Source organism: Silene latifolia, chromosome 11 (assembly GCF_048544455.1).
Source record: "Silene latifolia isolate original U9 population chromosome 11, ASM4854445v1, whole genome shotgun sequence".
In the NCBI taxonomy this organism is placed as follows: Eukaryota; Viridiplantae; Streptophyta; class Magnoliopsida; order Caryophyllales; family Caryophyllaceae; genus Silene; species Silene latifolia.
This window is the reverse complement of record NC_133536.1, coordinates 95609791-95623716: the sequence shown is the minus strand read 5'-3', so window position 1 is coordinate 95623716 and position 13926 is coordinate 95609791. Positions and strand designations below refer to the sequence as shown.

The following is a 13926-nucleotide window of genomic DNA, read 5'->3' as shown; positions in this document are numbered from 1 at the left end:
TGATCGTTCTAATGGCGGAAACATTAGCAATCGATTTCATGTGATCAACAACTTATTTAGGTTCAGTGAATGACTATGACTTTATCATAGTAATTCCACTTTCATCAATATGAATAACCTACTTAACCTTGTTGATGTTAAACAGATAAAGAATCTTATCAATATAGGATACTTATCTATATGCCAATCTAAAATTCCCTATGTCATAATAGATTTGGAATTTTGGATCTTTCATTGAGAATTGAAGATCAAAACACTCCCTTATAGATGGTAGTGTTACAATCTCATCCTCAATGAGTGATATGACATAAATATGGAAGACAATTTCTCCCACTGAATTTCATGTCTAAACATGGCAATCTTGACTCCCACTCAAATCCATGTCTACATATGGCTTCTCGACAACTCGGGTGAAACTGTTTTCTTTTCACATGATTGAAAAGATCATTGCTATATATCTTAAGTGATATTTAAAACTTTGTGTTTATGTCACAAACACATACTCCTTTCTAAATATATATTAAGAAATTGGTTTTAACATCTAACTTGATTATGTTGGAGTATGTCTCCTCAACAATAGTGCGATCACATGTTTAAATCTCAAATAAAGAATACGTAAGGGATGATTCATTTATATAGTCAACTGATCAACATTAATCAGTAATGATTGGCTAACTAGAGTTTGACATTACTGTCGTTTGACGATGGTGATTAGTTGATCCCTTAAGGTCACACCTATAGGACAATTCCCTTAATAGATAAGTTGATTAATTGTATGACGATACAAGTTAGTCAATTCCTTAAATTTGAACAATTTATTTGTGAATGAAAATCTTTATATCTTATTGTAATTTGATTAAATAAGATTTATTTTAGTAATTAAAAGATTTTATTAATAAAATTAATTATTGTTTATGAAACAATTGAGATAAGAATGAATGGTTAATTGTAATTACAATATGTTGTGAATTATAATTATCTGACCCATTTTATTTATGTGATCAAGAATCACTAGACAATTTGTTATATGTAATTTAATTAATGTATAAAATGATATTTATTTGATGAATATGCATTAAATTAATTAATAACATGTTACATACTACATGTAACATATTATGTGACAAATGACAAATTGAGAAAATAAAATGGGAGTGCATTTTATATATGAACCAAAAATTGGAGGGTCGAAGGAGTTAGTGGATGATTTATTTTATGTGATAAAATGGAAATAATCATACCTAATCTACTTAGCCTTACACACCTATTTTTGGAGAAGAACAAAAGCGAAAGTAAGAAGCCCATGCATTGGCCTTCCTCCCCCTCACCTCCGGCTCCCTCTTCTCTCATATAGAGAAGTTGTTCTCTATATTATTTTTTCCATATAATTTCTATTCATTCTCACCTTCCTTTCACACATCTCTCCAAAATTTAGTTTTAGAAACTTTAACATTGTTCATCAAAATTCTAATTTCAATATAAGATTACTAGTGTAGTAATAAAGATATTATTAGAATCATTTTAAGGATACTAGTATATTAATCTAGTTAGTTAATATATTAGTTTAAGGGTTTTGTTTTGGGTGCAACAAGAGGAGGATCTCTATATTTGGGATTTAGGAGGATCATCCATAATTGGTTCGGATATAACTCGGCGTCAAAAGCTACCAACAAAAACAATATTTATAACTTTACAAACTACTCTTAGCAAAGAGGCAAGTAAAGGTCGGATCCAAGGGACGGGTATTGATGTAGGATTTTCAATTGAAAATGGTTGTGTCTTAGGGTGTCACAATTTGGGTTGAGATAGGAGATTAACTAAACTAATCAACAATATAAAAGTAAAGTGATAAAAACAAGCAAGATTATTAAAAGGAGATGTAAACAATTGATTAAAAGCACTAGGGTGTCATGGATTCATAGGGGAATCATGGGAGTTGATCATACAAACATGTCCTCTACTAGATGCAAGCACTTATTGTTGTGATGGGATCGAGTTGGTGTATTTGCTTACAATCCCTAGGAAGGTTTAGGTCCCGGAGCCTAATCGATTAGATTGTACAACACCTACAAGTCGACTTAGTCCTTCCTATTCAACTACATGCATGGTCTATTGAGACTCGAGTTGGTGTATAAGCTTACAAGTCTCATTGAAAAGATAGGTGATGAATAAAAAATGCAAGGATTCATAGGCTCGCATTTCATCAAACATAACATGTGCATAAGTTGAAATCAAAACAAGCAAGCAAATTAATTATGAAAACATCTTAGATTAAGAATGAATCAATCCCCATGTTTGTTTCCCCTAATTCCCCATTAACCCTAGTTAGAAAACTACTCACTCATTATCAAGTATAACATGCTAATAAGGTTGAAAATCATACTAACAAGGCAAAACATGATGAATAAATGAAAGTGATTAACAATAATTAAATAAGGTTAAGAGAGAATTATACCTATGAAGATGATTCCAAATAATAAAGCAAAGAATAATAGAAGTACTTGGTGATTGATGGAAGGTTGTCAATCCTCCAAATAAACCCAAATAATCTTCTAATTACACAAAATAAATGATGAATAATAGAGAAATTAAGGAAAGATTAAGATTGAGAATTGTATTATGACTTGATTAAGAGTTGATTACAAGATTACTACTTGATTAAGGATGGATTAAGAGAATATTAAAGGATGATTACAACTTGATGCTAATTTAGGTAGTACAAAGGGGTATTTATACTAGAGATTAGGTACAAGAATTAGGGTTATTAAGGGCTTAAATGACTATTAAGTCCCTAAGAAAAGTTGAGGAAATGCTCCTCTCGAAGGAAATGAGAATATCCTCGTGCTAGTCCTGCCACAATCTGTGCGTCTTGAAGTAAGGCGCGGGCTCTCTGACTTGCGATCCGAGCGGATTGCCTGGAAGATGCTCGGATCTTTGCACTGCGGGACCCTTGTCTTGGGCACAAGACGCCCGGATGTTGATGATGGGAGACGCCCAGATAGTGTCTGATCCGCTCAGATACCTGGGCAGTTAGCTACTCTTCTTTTCCTCCTTCACAATCCGCAAGGATCATTTAGGGGATGCAAGGATCCTTTCATCATTGCCCATTTCACTTTATTATCTACTTAGGCCTCTAGTGTTGGTCTTCTCTTTGATGCTTGGTCATTAGATGCGATCAGTTTAGCTCCATTTCGCCTTGTAAATGCAAGGTTAACACTCCTTTCCTACCAAGGGGACAAAACCTCAAAGAATATGAAAAATAGGAAACTAAAGATAGTAAATGACCCAAATAAGTGCTATAAAGCATAGGAACGAGGTTAATTCGGGGAGTAAATGTGCTCAAATATGAGTCACATCAAACATCCCCAAACCGAACCTTTGCTCGTCCCGAGTAAAGAGGTGACTACAACTAGGACCTTTATTTAAACTAACCTACTAATATAGCCGATATGAGACAATTAGTGGGTCTCACTCCACCCCTTCAACTCACAACAAGGCAACATTGAGGTAGGATGCCTTCTTGCAAGGCAAGGTGGGGCTTGCCAAAATGGCGACACATCCAAGCATTAAGCACACAAAAGCAAGTAATGGATGCATCTACAAAAATGAATAGCCACTTTCCTCATCTAAGTGGCGGAAATTATCTAAAAGGGAAGCAATATAAGGGTACACACTCCATCGTAGATATGGTTTCTTCAAACTACTAAGCCTAGAAGGATACCAATAAATCACCTCCAAGTTGTGTCAAGCTAGGGTACCTTTGTCCTTAATTGTTAAATGCTTTCGTCAAGAATAGACTCCCTATGGTGTTAGAAATACTGGAGGATCGCGGAATTCCCCTTCTTGCCTAGGTAAGAAGAAGGGTCGTCCCCTCTCTACCATGCACAAAAGTGGATTCGATGGAAAAATGGATTGATAGATTTTGAGTTTCATGTGGGAGTTTGCTTTTTGATGTTGTTATTCCCCCCAAATTTCTTGTGGCATTTGACATTTGAGAACACTTTCTTTTTGCCATTTCTTTTGATATTTGGCATTTCAATACTTGACAACTTTCAACTTTTTGCATTTTCTTTTAAACATTTTCAAAGCTACCCCATTTGTAGTGAGGGTGCTTATATTTGAAGCATAGGAGTTCTTATTTTTGCTCCTCTTTTCATTGATGCAATTTTGCAAACTTTTTTACTGTCATTTCAATGCTTGAACTCAAATTTGAACAATTTTTGTGCCCATTCCCTTTTGTTGACAAAATGTGGTAGAATGTGGAAGATGGTTGCATGGTTTCAAGGGTCACCTTGGAATAAACGGTAGCCAAGGAGTTATCACACCACAAGGTACTCTTGACTAGGCCTTAATCAATGGGTCAAAGGATACTAGCATGACACATCCTAGGGTGTTTTACAAGTATTCTAATGAGCAAAGTCTTAAGAAGAAAAAGTATCTACAAGGGCCTTATATACACTTGTCAAGCTTCCCAAACAGATGTTTTCACAATTTTTTTTCCTAAAATGCAACTACATGCCATGATGTAACTAACATATATACATCATAATGCATATGCTTCTACCAACTAGTATGCCATATTAACTAGATGCAATTCCTACAATCACATTGGTGTAAACCACATCAATCAAAATAAAGCCACATAGTCATTAACATAGAGAGGAAAAAGAAGATTGGAAAGATCATACCATGCGGTCTTCATAATCCTCATGTTTCGGATGTGGCATAGTCGATCAATGTGATAGAATGACAAACAAACAAACAAACAAGTATATACAAAATATATACAATTCTACACTATAAAGGAATGAACATGTTTTTGGTTTTTCAATTTTTCAAATTTTTATGGTTTTTATGTTTATGAAATAAAAAGACATGTTCTTGTATTTTTCAAAAATTTTCAATTTTTATCATTTTTGATTTAAAAGTCAAGTTAGAATTTCCCATCCCCACACTAGTATTGGGCATTGTTCTCAATGGCCAAAACGATAGGAAATTATGCAAGCTAAATGAGAATGCATGATTTCTATACTAATATGCAATCTATATGACATATACACAAGTGATGCATTCTAAATCTAAACTATATGATGCATGAATTTATTGGTTGGAGAGCTAATTTAGATTAACTCCTAATGCTTGTGCTTAAACTTCCCCAAACCAAATGAGACACTATTTCTAGTGTAAAAATGGGGGAGTTCATGCACAACTAGTTTGTCATTTTGGATTTTCAAGAGTGGGAACAATATAAGACACCTCAATGGGACCGAGGTGGGAGTCCTTTGAGTGTTACTAGGACTCAAACAATTGATCAAGAGAAAAGTTAATTGAAAACAAGAGAAATGAACAAAGCTAAAGGAGGTTTAGGAGACTCACAATGGGTATGTGGCATCCTCCAAAAAGCTTGCTAATCCTCGATTGTCGCTCATGGCGACATCCTCATCACTTCCATCGTCATCATCATTAATATCTTCATCATTATCATCATCATATACCTTCATGGAACCGGAGGCTTCACCATCATCACTTGAACTTTGAACCTCTTCTTCATCTTCTTCTTCTTCCTCACTCTCAACAACAATCTCCTTCCCCTTAGCGACTCCAACGGTGGCATCTCTACGAGCATTAGGAAAGAACACTTCCCTATCCGCCCAACTAGGCAAAGGACATGATGGATCAAGGAGTCCTTGCCTAGCTAAGTCTAGGAGGGGTGGATATTGAGCCCGGTAAGCATTGACCCGGTCCTCAAAAGCTTCCTTATGCATGTGTTGCAATAATTGGGTCAAATAATCGTTTCCTACCTCAACATTAGTGCCAATTGGTCGGAATTCTTGGAAGGTAAACGGATAAGGTTGAGTCACAATAGAGGAGGAGGAGGGTTCGGCATCAAATTCCCTATGTTGTTGCATAATCATCTCGGCTTCATCGGAGAGGGGAAGAAGGTAGTTTGGTTTCGGACATTGAGACGGCAAATCTTGTTGGGTAGTATGAAGGACTTAGCTTCTTTAGTGAGCCAATCAAACTTGTTGTCAAGATTATCATTCTTGACCCAATGAAACTTGTTGATTATAGTGGCCATATCAAGAAGGTTGCCTCCTTTAACCGGTGTGTATGTGTTGTCTTTGTTGAAATCCGGGTTAAAGTGTTGGTCTAACCATGTCAGTAATCCTCCATTCACAATAAAAGCCGCTCCTTCTTTCCCATGGTCAATTGTAAGCCACCGATCAATTAGGAGTTGAAGTATGTTGTATTCCTTGGTGAACTTTTTGTTGACATTCATGGTGGATTCAAGGTAGATAAAGTCGAGTTCGGTAAAATGATTTGTGCCTTTCCTTGCGATCAAAGTATTACCCACAAACTTATGCCACACTTTTATTCCCGGATGGTGGACATAAATAATATGACACTCATGGAAGGACTCAATTTTTCTCCCGGTGATTGCTTTCCATAGAGGTGCGGGATCATATTTCAAGGGTTTCTTCTCATAATGAGAGTGTTCTTCAAGACCGAACACTTTCCCAAACTCTTCCAAAGTCAACTTTCTATCCTTATTTTCAAGGGGGAATTCAACATTTTTCAGACCCAATACATTAGTTACCTTCAATGAGCTTATAAACTCCATGGTAAGGGAGGGGTAAGTCAATTCTTGCATATCAAAGAAGGTAAGCAATTTCATAGACTCGAAAATGTTCTTGGTCCTTTCAAGCACACCCAATTTGGCTAAAGCATCTTGACATATAAATTTGGTAGGCAAAATTGTCTTTCTAGCAAGGGATACAAATGCTTTTCTATGACAATCGCTTATGAAAGTTACCTCCGGAGAATCTTGCAATTGTTCAATGACCGGAGTAGGAGTAGCTTCCACCATAGGAGTAGCAACTTCTTGAATTTCCCCCCTTGCTTGATGCACTACCATAGCCTTGGAAGCTTGAAGAGCTTGTTGCCTTTTTGAAAGATTTGATTTTGCGGGTGCCTTGTTTCCACCTTTAGTCCTTGTCATAATGCTTCTGATTTTCAAGATTGTATCAACAAACCAAAGTATTGCTTGAATGCTTCTAGTTTCCTCAAGCTCCAATTAATCCCTAATCGATTTGGGGTTTTCGAATTTTGCCTTGAAACCCTAGAAAATCGATTCAATTTTTGAGGATTTTGATGTTTGATTGGTGTTTTGTTGATGAAGGAGTAATTTGATTGTGTTTTGAGGAAGTTTGGATTTGATTTTGGTGAATTTGGTTGAGGAACTTGTGTTTTGTTAATGAGGGGATTGAGGGTTTTGAGGGAGAAAGGGTGTGTGTTTGTGTTTGAATAAGGTAGAAATAATTTAGGGAAGGAGGGTTTTTAATCCCGTGTTATAGCAATTCAGCATCAGGAGACGGGCGGATTTCTTTGAAGACGCTCGGATTCTTAAACAGCGAGCTCGGGAATTTCTAGCTCGTGCTGAGACGTGCGGATTCTTCAGGAGATGGGCGGATTTCTGCAGGAGACGAGCGTCTTCACTTGGGGACGCTCGGATTTGTAGACAGTGGGAACTCTAAGTTTTTGCACAGGTCAAGACGCGCGGATTGTTCCCGAGACGAGCGTCTTCTGGGCTGAGACGGGCGTCTTCCTTGTGATCTGCCGAGATTTTAAAACAGTCCCAAATTTTCAGCTTCAGCTCTCCCAAGACGAGCGTCTGGGGGTGAGGACGCTCGGATTATGTGCAAGACGAGCGGATTCCTCCAGGGACGCTCAGATCTTCTCCTGTACCCACGAGTTCATTTCCCATGTCATTCTTTCTTCATTCCTTTGTTCATCATCGTGGATGCACTATGAAGGCTCGGATAGCCTAGGCAATTGCTATCCGCACACTAAATCAAACACTACACATTAAAACACATTAATATCCCTCCCTCACTTTCTCTCATAATGATAATCTTGATCAAAGCATGAAAATGTAAATCCAAAATTGACAAAAATTCAATACAAGAAGTAAAATGTAAGTTAAGGGGTTAGAATATTTACAAATAGTGGTTTAGGGAGGACTCCACCAAACTCTGATTCTTGGATGAGATGTCAAGGGGGCATAGCCAATGTGTTGTTGATGTTGCTCAACACCTTGTGGAAGTAGTTAAAGGCTTGTTCATTCTCATTATAAAGATCTTCAATAGAGCTTTGCACATTGTGTTCTTCATGGTGGTGGTTTGAGTCAAGATGATCACCAAAGCCTTGGTCTAAGGTCATAGCATTACCAATATAAGGATTGAGTAATCCTTCAAATTCATCATCCCATAGACCACAAACCACTAGCTTTCTCCCCAATTGTATCATGAGTTGATGAAAACAACTCCTCTTTCATGTTGTCATGGCCAATGAGGGCTTCTTCCTTACTTGTCATGATTGGTGGTGAGCTATTCAAGCTCTCATTCTTGTTGAAATTTCCTTGCTCTCAAGATAGAGCACCTTGAGGATTATCCACTTTCTTCTTCCACATGGGTGGTGATTCTTTACCCATAGCTTGATCTTTGCATTGAGATGCCAACTTCTTCCTATCACTTTATCGGCTATAATGATCGATCATGAAACATGGCTCATGTAGTCGGGGAGCTCTCATTGTCTTGTCAAGATTAAAAGTAATCGTTTCATCCGCCACTTCAAGTGTAAGCTCTCCATGTTTCACATTGATTACCGCTCCCGCGGTGTACAAGAAAGGTCTTCCTAAGATGATAGGAATGTTGGAATCCTCCTCCATGTGTATAATGACAAAGTCTACCTGGATGAAGAATTTGCCAATCCTTACGGGCACATCCTCCCATACCTCTAAAGGTATCTTTGTTGATCGATCCGCCATTTGAAGAGTAATGTTAGTGCACTTGGGCTCTCCCATTCCTATCCTCTTCCATACCGAGTATGGCATGACAATCACACTTGCTCCAAGGTCACATAAAGCTTTGTTGATTGTAGTGTCGCCAATGGTGCAAGGAATAGAGAAGCTTCCCGGATCCTTGAGTTTTGGAGGTGAACTTCCTTGAAGAATAGCACTACTCACTTTAGTGAATGCAATAGTCTCTAGCTTCCGGATGGATTTCTTCTTGGTAAGAATATCTTTCATGTACTTTGCATAGGCCGGAACATGATTGATCAATTCCGTGAATGGGATTGAGACTTCTAAGTTCTTCATAATCTCCATGAACTTTCCAAGTTGTTCATCAAACTTAGGCTTAGCTTGACGACTTGGGAATGGAAGTCTAATCACAATAGGCTCTTTTTATTTAGCCTTCTATTCATTCTTCTTCTTTGAAACCTCTTGGGTGATGGGTTCTTCTTCTTTAAAGTTTCCACAACTCTTTGCTTGTCACTAGCGTCCACAATGTCTTAATCAATTTGCTTCTTTGGCCCTTCATATCTTGTACCACTCCTCAAATGGATTGCACTCACCAACTCATGTCTTGGGGGATTACTTTGAGGTGGTAATTGCCCCTTTTGTCTTTCAGAGCTAGAAGACGCTAATTTAGACATTTGGGTTTCCAACATTTTGGTGTGGGCTAGTATGCTGTTGATGGTAATGTCTTTGGCTTGGCTATCTTTTGCATTTGGGTGACAAATTCTTGTTGGTTCTTTTTCATTTGGAGGACCGCTTTTTGAATATCAAAGCTTTGGTCATTGGATTTATTGTATGAAGGTTGGTTTTGATAACCTTGGCTTTGGTTGTAAAAGGGTCTTTGAGCTTGATTTCTCATTGGAGGTGGGGTATATGTTGGTTGAGGGTTTTGAAAATTTTGGCTTTTGTATGAAAGCTTGGGATGAAATTTGGTATTCTCATTGTAATAGTTGGAATAAGGGGAGCCACTCTTGTATGCTTGGAAAGCATTCACTTGTTCACTTGTTCCCCAACATTCACTTTAGTCATGTCCCAAAGTTCCACAACTCTCACATACTCCACTTGGAATTGAGGATGATGCCACCATAGCATTAACATGTTGTTTGGGTGATTTGGAAGCTTCATCAAGCTTAGCCATGGCCATCTCAAACTTCAAATTGATGGTGTCAATATGAGCACTTAGTTGAGCACCCAATTGAGAGATGGAATCTACCTCATGCTTTCCTCTTCTAGTAGCCTTCCGAGGCCTACTATATTGCGAATTATGAACCGCCATCTCTTCAATTTTGGCCCATGTTTGATTGTCATCAACTTCGGTGAACATACCATTGCATCCCATATTGGGAATGTTGCGGGAGTCTTCATATAGATCATTCCAAAATTGTTGCATAAGGAACCACTCGCTAAGTCCATGGTGTGGACAAGAACGACAAGTGTCCTTAAGTCTCTCCCATGCTTCATACAATGATTCCTCATCCCTTTGTTTGAACCCAGTGATTTGGGCTCTCAACATGTTAGTCTTCTCCGGAGGATAGAATTTCTTGTAGAAAGCAAGTGCCAACTTCTTCCATGAGTCAATACCAAGAGTAGTCTTGTCTAGACTTTTCAACCATTGCTTTGCTGTACCAATCAAAGAAAAAGGAAATAAGAACCATCGGATTTGGTCTTGAGTAACTCCGGTTTGAGAAATCGCATCACAATAGTCACAAAAAGTCTCCATATGTAAGTGAGGGTCTTCACTAGGCATCCCTGCAAATTGACTTCTCTCAACTAGTTGTATGAATGCGGATTTGGCAATGAAATTACCGGTTAAATGTGGTGGTGTAGGAGTACCATTTGGTAGGTTCTCCTCGGTTGGTACAGAATGTGATGAGAATTTAGGCATTATGGGTTGATTTTGTGGTGGGTTTTGTATTGGGTTGTCCTCTCCTCCTCTTGCAAAAGGGTTGGTAAACTCAATTTTATTTGGTTGAATGTCCACAATTTCCCCGATACCTCTTAAAGTAAGGCACGGGCTCTCTGACTTGCGATCCGAGCGGATTGCCTGGAAGGCGCTCGGATCTTTGCGTTGCGGGACGCTCGTCTAGGGCACAAGACGCTCGGATGTTTATGATGGGAGACGCCCGGATCGTGTCTGATCCGCTCGGATCCCTGGGCAGTCAGCTACTCTTCTTTTCCTCCTTCACAATCCGCAAGGATCATTTCGGGAATACAAGGATCCTTTCATCATTGCTCATTTCACTTTATTATCTACTTAGGCCTCTAGTGTTGGTCTTCTCTTTGATTCTTGGTCATTAGATGCGATCAATTTAGCTCCATTTCGCCTTGTTAATGCAAGGTTAGCACTGCTTTCCTACCAAGGGGACAAAACCTCAAAGAATATGCAAAATGGGAAACTAATGATAGTACATGACCCAAATAAGTGCTATAAAGCATAGGAACGAGGTTAATTCGGGGACTAAATGTGCTTAAATATGAGTCACATCAATAATACTTGAGCTCAATAACAAATAAGGAAGGTCTCCTTATTTGTGCTCTTATTTTCGAACCAACAACAATGTAAGAACCATTGTTTTCTCATTTTATCTCTTATTAAGTTATGCATGCACTAGATCCTTAGAACTCGTATTAAAATATTAATTAGTTCATCCTTAGAAAAGTCTAATAATAGGTATATAAACCTAACAATTGGTATCAGAGCATAGGATGTTGCATGCATAATCGATTTATAGTTTTTTCGAGTTATTAGTAACTTAATTAAAACTAAAGATTTGTGATTTATTAGATAAAGCCACGAAATATTGTTGCATGTTGTATATTCTGGTCCTAAAATGTTTTTAGGTCATTTTTATGATTTATGGTATTTTATTTTTCATTTTAATGATTTTTAGTTATTTTATTACATTTTAATGGCTAAAGTGGTATTTAAAATACTAAAAATAGTTAAACATAGTCTCTGACCTTGAAATTTTTATATGACCTCACATGCATATTTCACTTGTTGTATGTAAAATGTCGTATAAATTTGATTTATTTTGCATGATTTATGAGTTTAATGAGATAAAAATGAATTAAATGGAGGTAAAATGGTTAAATATAGTTAAACTTTGAAACAGGCCATGAAATTTTAATATGTTGTCACATACACATTTTACTCACTGTGTGGAAAATTTAAGATTAACTTGATTCATTTTGCATGATTTATGAATTTTTAGAATGAAAATAACATAAATAGTGACTATTTTAGCAAAAATAGCTAAATAAATTGCATGGCATGAGAAAATTATTTTAGGTTGAATTTATATCCCACTTATCAGATCTAAAGTTGTAAAATTAACTAGATTAATTTTTGTATACTTTAGATGTTTTATTTGATAAAACCGATAAATCGCAACTACATTTTTCTCGAAATAAATTCGAAAACATTAACCATGATTTCTGATATTATGAGTGTCATGGATATATTCCAGAATTTTCAAAAATTTAAAATTCAAAATTTAAAATTATTGTAATTTAATTTGGATTTATTTCATAAATGTTATGATTTTAGGGTCAAAATTAGCATAAAATTATGTCAAGTTGAATTATTGTCAAAAATTGAGTAATGACTAATTTTTGAGACCTAGGAGTGTTAGGCCAATTAACTTGGACTAAAATTAGATTTTTGTATTACTTTACGATTTTAATAAGTTAAAAGTCGTAAATTTCCATAAAACCGGGTTATATGATCGATATAAGTTAAATAGGGCGATTTGGCACATAATTTGGCAAGATAGACACATATTATAATTTTGTATATTTCATTGTTGAATATCATATTTTATTTATGTAATTTTGAATTATGTAATTTTATCTTAGTATGGCCTTAGTTTTAATCGATATTACCCGTAATGTAAGGGAATATTGATTCGGTTGTAATTTAATGTGATCTCGTATCACTTTTATTTTTACTAGTTTTTTCATATTACAAATGTATAATAGGAATAGCTATGTATTTTTATTATTATTTGTAATTCCGGAGTTTCTTCAAGACGATGCCATTCGGAAAGGCGTTCCAACGAAGACGGTGTTCTAGGGAGGCGTGCCACTTGAAGATTCAAGGGACCAAAGGAGTTGGTTTCCGAATTTGTAATAGATTATTTGATTTTCTATTTTAGGAAGGCCATAATAGGAATTTATTATTTGCTTTGCATTTCTTTTAATATATTGCATGCATTGCCAAATCGCCATAACAACACATGCATTTCATATCGAGTCATCGACCGTGTCAATTATAATTATCGAGAATTCGACTTTTAGTTCACATAAAATTAATAGATAATAAATTGACAAGACCTTTACTTTTAAAATATTGAGACTTAGCCTTACCAAATAGTAGGATCCATGAATCCCCGTAACATTTGGGGTAGGTTCGGTTTTCCCGAGGTGCCTTCATTCTTCATTGGGTAAGTGGGGTAATAAAACGTTATTACACGCGAAATTTGGTTGGTCTCAAACGGGATATATCGGTCTAAAGTAGAATCAATTAAAGAGTTAATTCACCAAATTTGTATAAGTATGGGATGTATCGGTTTCCCCGTACCCATATTTGTATAAAGATGGATCTCGGAATCATTTATTATAGTTGGGTAGAGGTTACTATATAAATGTTAAACTTGTTTAAAATGTTTACAAGTATTATGACGATAAATGTTAATTATTCTCCTTCAATATCCGTTTTATAGTGATCTTTTTCGCAATAGATTCATCCAACTCAATAACACCGATCACTATTTAATCATGTCATAAATCGTTCGACGAAATTTGCTCTCAAAACAACCTTGATACGACTAGAGAAATTTATTTTGGCATTGGTTCCGATGGTACTCTTAACTTCATCACCACTTCCTCACCTCCTAACACAACTAGCAACTTAGTGAATAAGTCTTGTGAAGACAACCTCACTAACACCATGGGATCCTTGTCTTTGGAAGCAAGGAGAAATGAGAAAGTTAGTGAGAGTTTTCGCAAAAGGCTTGCCATCAAGAAGAGAAAATTTATGAAGAGGAAGAGAAATAAGAGGTCTAAAT

General features: G+C 36.5%; 1 non-coding gene across 1 annotated transcript; it reads left to right on the top strand.

Annotated features, from left to right (window-relative positions):
• Nucleotides 1-10263: 10263 nt before the first annotated feature.
• On the top strand, nt 10264-10370 carry LOC141615882 (small nucleolar RNA R71). Its single transcript, XR_012530271.1, has one exon. It is a non-coding gene; the product is annotated as a small nucleolar RNA R71 (small nucleolar RNA).
• Nucleotides 10371-13926: the final 3556 nt, after the last annotated feature.